The sequence below is a fragment of the Dipodomys merriami genome, unplaced genomic scaffold, assembly GCF_024711535.1.
Source record: "Dipodomys merriami isolate MVZ:Mamm:240054 unplaced genomic scaffold, mDipMer1.0.p SCAF_9, whole genome shotgun sequence".
NCBI classification, from domain to species: Eukaryota; Metazoa; Chordata; class Mammalia; order Rodentia; family Heteromyidae; genus Dipodomys; species Dipodomys merriami.
Genome location: NW_027206512.1, coordinates 461,160 through 473,255, shown reverse-complemented (window position 1 = coordinate 473,255; position 12,096 = coordinate 461,160).

Sequence of the window (12,096 nt, the reverse complement as noted above, 5' to 3'; positions counted from 1 at the left end):
CTCTAGTTCTCAACACTTTCACAAAGTGCCATAAGTTGAAGTTCAGCTTACTGCTCCGGTTGAGTAGAGTGTAGCTGTCAAAGCTGGAATCAGTAGCACTCAGATGAGAAGAACGAGAAGCAGATATACCCAGTCCGCTGGCCGTGTCTTCCGGGGACCAGCCTATCTGGCTGCCACGCCTGAATGTTTGCAACCGCGGCAGAGCTAGGCAGGCGCAATTGTGCAGCAATGCAAACTGCATAACCTGGCCAAATTTCACGGCTGTACAAGAAACCACGGGGGATTGACAAGGAGATGTTCACCCGGAACCGCCGGAGGCCTGCCGGCAGCAAGATTCCGGAATTCTTCCTAAGAAGCCTTGAAAGCAGTGAAACGACCCTATGTTGCAATACCTCAGAACCTCATTCTGAGTGATCCAGGGAGAATACATTCGGCTAAACACAACCGTGGACTAATTAGAGCCAGATGTAGGCAGTGCCGTCCACAGTGCTGGATGGACAGTGGTGGCGTGCCAAACAACTGAGCTCTAGTTCTCAACACTTTCACAAAGGGCCATCAGTTGAGGTTCAACTTACTGCTCCTGTTGAGTAGAGTGTAGCCGTCAAAGGTGGAATCAGTAATCAGTCAGGTGAGAAGAACGAGAAGCATATATTACCAGTCCGCTGGCCGTGTCCTAAGGGGACCAGCCTATCTGGCTGCCACGCCTGAATGTTTGCAACTGCGGCAGAGCTAGGCAGGCGCAATTGTGCAGCAATGCATACTGCATAACCTGGCCAAATTTCACGGGTGTACAAGAAACCACGGGGGATTTACAAGGAGATGTACACCCTGAACCGCCGGAGGCCTGACGGCAGCAAGATTCCGGAATTCTTCCTAAGAAGCCTTGAAAGCAGTGAAACCCTCCTATGTTGCAATAACTCAGAACCTCATTCTGAGTGTTCCTGGCAGAGGTCTTTCGGCTTAACACAACCGTGGACTAATTAGAGCCAGATGTAGGCAGTGCCGTCCATAGTGCTGGATGGACAGTGGTGGCGTGCCCAACAACTGAGCTCTAGTTCTCAACACTTTCACAAAGTGCCATAAGTTGAGGTTCAGCTTACTGCTCCGGTTAAGTAGAGTGTAGCTGTCAAAGCTGGAATCAGTTGCACTCAGGTGAGAAGAACGAAAAGCAGATATACCCAGTCCGCTGGCCGTGTCTTCCAGTGACCAGCCTATCTGGCTGCCACTCCTGAATGTTTGCAACCGCGGCAGAGCTATCAGGCGCAATTGTGCAGCAATGCAAACTGCATAACCTGGCCAAATTTCACGGGTGTACAAGAAACCACGGGCGATTTACAAGGAGATGTTCACCCGGAAAAGCCAGAGGCCAGGGGGCAGCAAGATTTCGGAATTCTTCCTAAGAAGCCTTGAAAGCAGTGAAACGCCCCTATGTTGCCATAACTCAGAACCTCATTCTGAGTGTTCCTGGCAGAGGTCATTAGGCTGAACACAACCATGGACTAATTAGAGCTAGATGCAGGCAGTGCCGTCCATAGAGCTGGGTGGACAGTGGTGGCGTGCCCTACAACTGAGCTCTAGTTCTCAACACTTTCACAAAGTGCGATGTTGAGGTTCAGCTTACTGCTCCGGTTGAGTAGAGTGTAGCCATCAAAGCTGGAATCAGTAGCATTAAGGTGAGAAGAAGGGGAAGGAGATATACCCAGTACGCCGGCCGTTTCCTAAGAAGAGCTGCCTATCTGGCTGCCACGCCTGAATGTTTGCAACCGCGGCAGAGCTAGGCAGGCGCAATTGTGCAGCAATGCAAACTGCATAACCTGGCCAAATTTCACGGTTGTACAAGAAACCACGGGATATTTACAAGGAGATGTTCACCCGGAACAGCCGGAGGCCTGCCGGCAGCAAGATTCCGAATTACTTCCTAAGAAGCCTTGAAAGCAATGAAACGCTCCTATGTTGCAATACCTCAGAACCTAATTCTGTGTGTTCCCGGCAGAGGTCATTCAGCTGAAAACAACCTTGCACTAATTAGAGCCAGATGTAGGCATGCCGTCCATAGTGCTGGATGGACAGTGGTGGCGTGCCAAAGAAGTGAGCTCTAGTTCTCAACACTTTCACAAAGTGCCATAAGTTGAGGTTCAGCTTACTGCTCCGGTTGAGTACAGTGTAGCTGTCAAAGCTGGAATCAGTAGCATTCAGGTGAGAAGAACGAGAACCAGATATACCCAGTCCGCTGGCCGTGTCCTAAGGGGACCAGCCTATCTGGCTGCCACTCCTGAATGTTTGCAACCGAGGCAGAGCTAGGCAGGCGCAATTGTGCAGGAATGCAAACTGCATAACCTGGCCAAATTTCACGGGTGTACAAGAAACCACGGGGGATTTACAAGGAGATGTTCACCCGGAACTGCCGGCTGCCTGCCGGCAGCAAGATTCCAGAATTCTTCCTAAGAAGCCTTGAAAGCAGTGAAACGCTCCTATGTTGCAATACCTCAGAACCTCATTCTGAGTGTTCCCGGCAGAGGTCATTCAGCTGAACACAACCGTGGACTAATTAGAACCAGATGTAGGCAGTGCCTTCCATAGTGCTGGATGGACAGTGGTGGCGTGCCCAACAACTGAGCTCTAGTTCTCAAAACTTTCACAAAGTGCCATAAGTTGAGGTTCAGCTTAATGCTCCGGTTGAGTAGAGTGTAGCTGTGAAAGATGGAATCGGTAGCACTCAGGTGAAAAGAACGGGAAGCAGATATACCCAGTCCGCTGGCAGTGTCCTACCGGGACCAGCCTATCTGGCTGCCACGCCTGAATGTGTGTAACCGCGGCAGAGCTAGGCAGGCGCAATTGTGCAGCAATGCAAACTGCATAACCTGGCCAAATTTCACGCGTGTAGAAGAAACCACGGGGGATTTACAAGCAGATGTTCACCCGGAACAGCCGGAGGCCTGCCGGCAGCAAGATTCCGGAATTCTTCCAAAGAAGCCTTGAAAGCAGTGAAAAGCTCCTATGTTGCAATAACTCAGAATCTTATTCTGAGTGTTCCCGGCAGAGGTCATTCAGCTGAACACAACCGTGGACTAATTAGAGCCAGATGTAGGCAGTGCCGTCCGTAGTTCTGGATGGACAGTGGTGGCGTGCACAACAACTGAGCTCTAGTTCTCAACACTTTCACAAAGTGCCATAAGTTGAGGTTCAGTTTACTGCTCCGGTTGAGTAGAGTGTATCTTTCAGAGCTGGAACCAGTAGCACTCAGGTGAGAAGAACGAGAAGCAGATATACCCAGTCCGCTGGCCGTGTCCTACTGGGACCAGCCTATCTGGCTGCCACGCCTGAATGTTTGAAACCGCGGTAGAGCTAGGCAGGCGCAATTGTGTAGCAATGCAAACTGCATAACCTGGCCAAATTTCACGGGTGTACAAGAAACCACGGGGGATTTACAAGGAGATGTTCACCCGGAACCGCCGGAGGCCTGCCGGCAGCAAGATTCCGGAATTCTTCCTAAGAAGCCTTGAAAGCAATGAAACGCTCCCATGTTGCAATAACTCAGAACCTCTTTCTGAGTTTTCCAGGTACAGGTCATTCAGCTGAACACAACCGTGGACTAATCAGAGCCAGATGTAGGCAGTGCCGTCCATAGTGCTGGATGGACAGTGGTGGCGTGTCCAACAACTGAGCTCTAGTTCTCAACACTTTCACAAAGTGCCATAAGTTGAGGTTCAGTTTACTGCTCCGATTGAGTAGAGTGTAGCCGTCAAAGCTGGAATCAGTAGCACTCAGGTGAGAAGAAGGGAAAGGAGATATACCCAGTCCGCTGGCCGTGTATTCCTGGGACCAGCCTATCTGGCTGCCACGCCTGAATGTTTGCAACCGCGGCAGAGCTAGGCAGGCGCAATTGTGCAGCAATGCAAACTGCATAACCTGGCCAAATTTCACGGGTGTACAAGAAACCACGGGGGATTTACAAGGAGATGTTCACCCGGAACCGCCGGAGGCCTGCCGGCAGCAAGATTCCGGAATTCTTCCTTAGAAGCCTTGAAAGCAGTGAAACCCTCCTATGTTGCAATAACTCAGAACCTCATTCTGAGTGTTCCCGGCAGAGGTCATTCGGCTTAACACAACCGTGGACTAATTAGAGCCAGATGTAGGCAGTGCCGTCCATAGTGCTGGATGGACAGTGGTGGCGTGCCCAACAACTGAGCTCTAGTTCTCAACACTTTCACAAAGTGCCATAAGTTGAGGTTCAGCTTACTGCTCCGGTTGAGTAGAGTGTAGCTGTCAAAGCTGGAATCAGTAGCACTCAGATGAGAAGAACGAGAAGCAGATATACCCAGTCCGCTGGCCGTGTCTTCCGGGGACCAGCCTATCTGGCTGCCACTCCTGAATGTTTGCAACCGCGGCAGAGCTAGGCAGGCGCAATTGTGCAGCAATGCAAACTGCATAACCTGGCCAAATTTCACGGGTGTACAAGAAACCACGGGGGATTTACAAGGAGATGTTCACCCAGAACCGCCGGAGGCCTGCCGGCAGCAAGATTCCGGAATTCTTCCTAAGAAGCCTTGAAAGCAGTGAAACCCTCCTATGTTGCAATAACTCAGAACCTCATTCTGAGTGTTCCCGGCAGAGGTCATTCAGCTGAACACAACCGTGGACTAATTAGAGCCAGATGTAGGCAGTGCCGTCCAAAGTGCTGGATGGACAGTGGTGGCGTGCACAACAACTGAACTCTAGTTCTCAACACTTTCACAAAGTGCCATAAGTTGAGGTTCAGCTTACTGCTCCGGTTGAGTAGAGTGTAGCTGTCAAAGCTGGAATCAGTAGCACTCAGGTGAGAAGAACGAGAAGCAGATATACCCAGTCCGCTGTCCGTGTCCTATAGGGACCAGCCTATCTGGCTGCCACGCCTGAATGTTTGCAACCGCGGCAGAGCTAGGCAGGCGCAGTTGTGCAGCAATGCAAACTGCATAACCTGGCCAAATTTCACGGGTGTACAAGAATCCACGGGGATTTACAAGGAGATGTTCACCCGGAACCGACTGAGGCCTGCCGGCACCAAGATTTCGGACTTCTTCCTAAGAAGCCTTGAAAGCAGTGAAACCCTCCTATGTTGCAATAACTCAGAAACTCATTCTGAGTGTTCCCGGCAGAGGTCATTCGGCTTACACAACCGTGGACTAATTAGAGCCATATGTAGGCAGTGCCGTCCATAGTGCTGGATGGACAGTGGTGGCGTGCCTAACAACTGAACTCTAGTTCTCAACACTTTCACAAAGTGCCATAAGTTGAGGTTCAGCTTACTGCTCCGGTTGAGTAGAGTGTAGCTGTCAAAGCTGGAATCAGTAGCACTCAGGTGAGAAGAACGAGAAGCAGATATACCCAGTCCGCTGTCCGTGTCCTACAGGGACCAGCCTATCTGGCTGCCACGCCTGAATGTTTGCAACCGCGGCAGAGCTAGGCAGGCACAATTGTGCAGCAATGCAAACTGCATAACCTGGCCAAATTTCACGGGTGTACAAGAAACCACGGGGGAATAACAAGGAGATGTTCACCCGGAACCGCCGGAGGCCTGCCGGCAGCAAGATTCCGGAATTATTCCTAAGAAGCCTGGAAAGCAGTGAAACGCCCCTATGTTGCCATAACTCAGAACCTCATTCTGAGTGTTCATGGCAGAGGTCATTCGGCTGAACACAACCGTGGACTAATTAGAGCTAGATGCAGGCAGTGCCGTCCATAGTGCTGGGTGGACAGTGATGGCGTGCCGTACAACTGAGCTATAGTTTTCAACACTTTCACAAAGTGCCATAAGTTGAGGTTCAGCTTACTCTTCCAGTTTAGTAGAGTGTAGCCATCAAAGCTGGAATCAGTAGCATTCAGGTGAGAAGAAGGGGAAGGAGATATTCCCATTCCGCCGGCCGTTTCCTAAGAAGACCAGCCTATCTGGCTGCCACGCCTGAATGTGTGCAACCGCGGCAGAGCTAGGCAGGCGCAATTGTGCAGCAATGCAAACTGCATAACCTGGCCAAATTTCACGGGTGTACAAGAAACCACGGGGGATTTACAAGGAGATGTTCACCCGGAACCGCCGGCGCCCTGACGGCAGCAAGATTCCAGAATTCTTCCAAAGAAGCCTTGAAAGCAGTGAAACGCTCCTATGTTGCAATAACTCAGAACCTCATTCTGAGTGTTCCTGGCAGAGGTCATTCGGCTTAACACAACCGTGGACTAATTAGAGCCAGATGTAGGCAGTGCCGTCCATAGTGCTGGATGGACTGTGGTGGCGTGCCCAACAACTGAGCTCTAGTTCTCAACACTTTCACAAAGTGCCATAAGTTGAGGTTCAGCTTACTGCTCCGGTTGAGTAGAGTTTAGCTGTCAAAGCTGGAATCAGTAGCACTCAGGTGAGAAGAACGAGAAGCAGATATACCCAGTCCACTGGCCGTGTCTTCCTGGGACCAGCCTATCTGGCTGCCACTCCTGAATGTTTGCAACCGCGGCAGAGCTATCAGGCGCAATTGTGCAGCAATGCAAACTGCATAACCTGGCCAAATTTCACGGGTGTACAAGAAACCACGGGCGATTTACAAGGAGATGTTCATCCAGAAAAGCCAGAGGCCTGGGGGCAGCAAGATTTCGGAATTCTTCCTAAGAAGCCTTGAAAGCAGTGAAACGCCCCTATGTTGCCATAACTCAGAACCTCATTCTGAGTGTTCCTGGCAGAGGTCATTCGGCTGAACACAACCGTGGACTAATTAGAGCTAGATGCATGCAGTGCCGTCCATAGTGCTGGGTGGACAGTGGTGGCGTGCCCTACAACTGAGCTCTAGTTCTCAACACTTTCACAAAGTGCCATGTTGAGGTTCAGCTTACTGCTCCGGTTGAGTAGAGTGTAGCCATCAAAGCTGGAATCAGTAGCATTCAGGTGAGAAGAAGGGGAAGGAGATATACCCAGTCCGCCGGCCGTTTCCTAAGAAGACCAGCCTATGTGGCAGCCACGCCTGAATGTTTGCAACCGCGGCAGAGCTAGGCAGGCACAATTGTGCAGCAATGCAAACTGCATAACCTGGCCAAATTTCACGGGTGTACAAGAAACCACGGGGGATTTACAAGGAGATGTTCACCCGGAACAGCCGGAGGCCTGCCGGCAGCAAGATTCCGGAATACTTCCTAAGAAGCCTTGAAAGCAGTGAAACGCTCCTATGTTGCAATACCTCAGAACCTCATTCTGAGTGTTCCCGGCAGAGGTCATTCAGATGACAACAACCTTGGACTAATTAGAGCCAGATGTAGGCATGCCGTCCATAGTGCTGGATGGACAGTGGTGGCGTGCCAAACAACTGAGCTCTAGTTCTCAACACTTTCACAAAGTGCCATAAGTTGAGGTTCAGCTTACTGCTCCGGTTGAGTAGAGTGTAGCTGTCAAAGCTGGAATCAGTAGCACTCAGGTGAGAAGAACGAGAACCAGATATACCCAGTCCGCTGGCCGTGTCCTAAGGGGACCAGCCTATCTGGCTGCCACGCCTGAATGTTTGCAACCGCGGCAGAGCTAGGCAGGCGCAATTGTGCAGCAATGCAAACTGCATAACCTGGCCAAATTTCACGGGTGTACAACAAACCACGGGGGATTTACAAGGAGATGTTCACCCGGAACCGCCGGAGGCCTGCCGGCAGCAAGATTCCTGAATTCTTCCTAAGAAGCCTTGAAAGCAGTGAAACGCTCCTAGGTTGCAATACCTCAGAACCTCATTCTGAGTTTTCCCGGCAGAGGTCATTCAGGTGAACACAACCGTGGACTAATTAGAACCAGATGTAGGCAGTGCCGTCCATAGTGCTGGATGGACAGTGGTGGCGTGCCCAACAAGTGAGCTCTAGTTCTCAACACTTTCACAAAGTGCCATAAGTTGAGGAACAGCTTACTGCTCCGGTTGAGTAGAGTGTAGCTGTCAAAGCTGGAATCAGTAGCACTCAGGTGAGAAGAACGAGAAGCAGATATACCCAGTCCGCTGGCCGTGTCTTCCGGGGACCAGCCTATCTGGCTGCCACGCCTGAATGTTTGCAACCGCGTCAGAGCTAGGCAGGCGCAATTGTGCAGCAATGCAAACTGCATAACCTGGCCAAATTTCATGGTTGTACAAGAAACCACGGGGGATTTACAAGCAGATGTTCACCCGGAACCGCCGGAGGCCTGCCGGCAGCAAGATTCCGGAATTCTTCCTAAGAAGCCTTGAAAGCAGTGAAACCCTCCTATGTTGCAATAACTCAGAACCTCATTCTGAGTGTTCCTGGCAGAGGTCATTCAGCTGACCACAAGCTTGGACTAATTAGAGCCAGATGTAGGCATGCCGTCCATAGTGCTGGATGGACAGTGGTGGCGTGCCCAACAAGTGAGCTCTAGTTCTCAACACTTTCACAAAGTGCCATAAGTTGAGGTTCAACTTACTGCTCCTGTTGAGTAGAGTGTAGCCGTCACAGCTGGAATCAGTAGCACTCAGGTGAGAAGAAGGAGAAGCATATATTTCCAGTCCGCTGCCCGTGTCCTAAGTGGACCAGCCTATCTGGCTGCCAAGACTGAATGTTTGCCCCCGCAGCAGAGCTTGGCAGGCGCAATTGTGCAGCAATGCAAACTGCATAACCTGGCCAAATTTCACGGGTGTACAAGAAACCACGGGCGATTTACAAGGAGATGTTCATCCGGAAAAGCCAGAGGTTTGGGGGCAGCAAGATTTCGGAATTCTTCCTAAGAAGCCTTGAAAGCAGTGAAACGCCCCTATGTTGCCATAACTCAGAACCTCATCCTGAGTGATCCAGGCAGAATACATTCGGCTGAACACAACCGTGGACTAATTAGAGCCACATGTAGGCAGTGCCGTCCATAGTGCAGGATGGACAGTGGTGGCGTGCACAACAACTGAGCTCTAGTTCTCAACACTTTCACAAAGTGCCATCAGTTTAGGTTCAACTTACTGCTCCTGTTGAGCAGAGTGCAGCCGTCAAAGCTGGAATCAGTAGCACTCAGGTGAGAAGAACGAGAAGCAGATATACCCAGTCCGCTGGCCGTGTCTTCCGGGAACCAGCCTATCTGGCTGCCACGCGTGAATGTTTGCTACCGCGGCAGAGCTAGGCAGGCGCAATTGTGCAGCAATGCAAACTGCATAAATTGGCCAAATTTCACGGGTGTACAAGAAACCACGGGGGATTTACAAGGAGATGTTCATCCGGAACCTCCGGAGGCCTGCCAGCAGCAAGATTCCGGAATTCTTCCTAAGAAGCCTTGAGAGCAGTGAAACGCTCCTAAGTTGCAATAACTCAGAACCTCATACTGAGTGTTCCCGGCAGAGGTCATTCAGCTGACCACAACCGTGGACTAATTAGAGCCAGATGTAGGCATGCCGTCCATAATGCTGGATGGACAGTGGTGGCGTGCCCAACAACTGAGCTCTAGTTCTCAACACTTTCACAAAGTGCCATAAGTTGAGGTTCAGCTTACTGCTCTGGTTGAGTAGAGTGTATCTGTCAAAGCTGGAATCACTAGCACTCAGGTGAGTAGAACGAGAACCAGATATACCCAGTATGCTGGCCGTGTCTCCCGGGGACCAGAATATCTGGCTGCCACGCCTGAATGTTTTCAACCGCGGCAGAGGTAGGCAGGCGCAATTGTGCAGCAATGCAAACTGCATAACCTGGCCAAATTTCACGGGTGTACCAGAAACCACGGGGGATTTACAGGAGATGTTCACCCGGAACCGCCGGCGGCCTGCCGGCAGCAAGATTCCAGAATTCTTCCAAAGAAGCCTTGAAAGCAGTGAAACGCTCCTATGTTGCAATACCTCAGAACCTAATTCTGAGTCTTCCCGGCAGAGGTCATTCAGCTGAACACAACCGTGGACTAATTAGAGCCAGATGTAGGCAGTGCCGTCCATAGGGCTGGATGGACAGTGGTGGCGTTCCCAACAAGTGAGCTCTAGTTCTCAACACTTTCACAAAGTGCCATAAGTTGAAGTTCAGCTTACTGCTCCGGTTGAGTAGAGTGTAGCTGTCAAAGCTGGAATCAGTAGCACTCAGGTGAGAAGAACGAGAAGCAGATATACCCAGTACGCTGGCCGTGTCTTCCGGGGACCAGCCTATCTGGCTGCCACGCCTGAATGTTTGCAACCACGGCAGAGCTAGGCAGGCGCAATTATGCAGCAATGCACACTGCATAACCTGGCCAAATTTCACGGGTGTACAAGAAACCACGGGGGATTTCAAGGAGATGTTCACCCGGAACCGCCGGAGGCCTGCTGGCAGCAAGATTCCGGAATTCTTCCAAAGAAGCCTTGAAAGCAGTGAAAAGCTCCTATGTTGCAATAACTCAGAGCCTCATTCTGAGTGTTCCCGGCAGAGGTCATTCAGCTGAACACAACCGTGCACTAATTAGAGCCAGATGAAGGCAGTGCCGTCCATAGTGCTGGATGGATAGTGGTCCGTGCACAACAACTGAGCTCTAGTTCTCAACACTTTCACAAAGTGCCATCAGTTGAGGTTCAACTTACTGCTCCGGTTGAGTAGAGTGTATCTGTCAAAGCTGGAATCAGTAGCACTCAGGTGAGAAGGAGGGGAAACAGATATACCCAGTCCGCTGGCCGTGTCCTCCGGGGACCAACCTATCTGGCTCCCACGCCTGAATGTTTGCAACCGTGGCAGAGCTAGGCAGGCGCAATTGTGCAGCAATGCAAACTGCATAAAATGGCCAAATTTCACGGATGTACAAGAAACCACGGGGGATTTACAAGGAGATGTTCACCCGGAACCGCCGGAGGCTTGCCGGCAGCAAGATTCCGGAATATTTCCTAAGAAGCCTTGAAAGCAGTGAAACGCCCCTATGTTGCAATACCTAAGAACCTCATTCTGAGTGATCCAGGCAGAATACATTCGGCTGAACACAACCGTGGACTAATTAGAGCCAGATGTAGGCAGTGCCGTCCACAGTGCTGGATGGACAGTTGTGGCGTGCCAAACAACTGAGCTCTAGTTCTCAACACTTTCACAAAGTGCCATCAGTTGAGGTTCAACTTACTGCTCCTGTTGAGTAGAGTGTAGCCGTCAAAGCTGGAATCAGTAATCAGTCAGGTGAGAAGAACGAGAAGCATATATTACCAGTCCGCTGGCCGTGTCCTAAGGGGACCAGCCTATCTCGCTGCCACGCCTGAATGTTTGCAACCGCGGCAGAGCTAGGCAGGCGCAATTGTGCAGCAATGCAAACTGCATAACCTGGCCAAATTTCACGGGTGTACAAGAAACCACGGGGGATTTAGAAACAGATGTTCACCCGGAACCGCCGGAGGCCTGCCGGCAGCAAGATTCCGGACTTCTTCCTAAGAAGCCTTGAAAGCAGTGAAACCCTCCTATGTTGCAATAACTCAGAACCTCATTCTGAGTGTTCCTGGCAGAGGTCATTTGGCTTAACACAACCGTGGACTAATTAGAGCCAGATGTAGGCAGTGCCGTCCATAGTGCTTGATGGACAGTGGTGGCATGCCCAACAACTGTGCTCTAGTTCTCAACACTTTCACAAAGTGCCATAAGTTGAGGTTCAGCTTACTGCTCCGGTTGAGTAGAGTGTAGCTGTCAAAGCTGGAATCAGTAGCACTCAGGGGAGAAGAACGAGAAGCAGATATACCCAGTCGGCTGGCCGTGTCTTCCGGGGACCAGCCTATCTGGCTGCCACGCCTGAATGTTTGCAACCGCGGCAGAGCTAGGCAGGCGCAATTGTGCAGCAATGCAAACTGCATAACCTGGCCAAATTTCACGGGTGTACAAGAAACCACGGGGGATTTACAAGCAGATGTTCACCCGGAACAGCCGGAGGCCTGCCGGCAGCAAGATTCCGGAATTCTTCCTAAGAAGCCTTGAAAGCAGTGAAATGCTCCTATGTTGCAATACCTCAGAACCTCATTCTGAGTGTTCCCGGCAGAGGTCATTCAGCTGAACAGAACCGTGGACTAATTAGAGCCAGATGTAGGCATTGCCGTCCATAGTGCTGGATGGACAGTGGTGGCGTGCCCAACAACTGAGCTCTAGTTCTCAACACTTTCACAAAGTGCCATCAGTAGAGGTTCAACTTACTGGTCC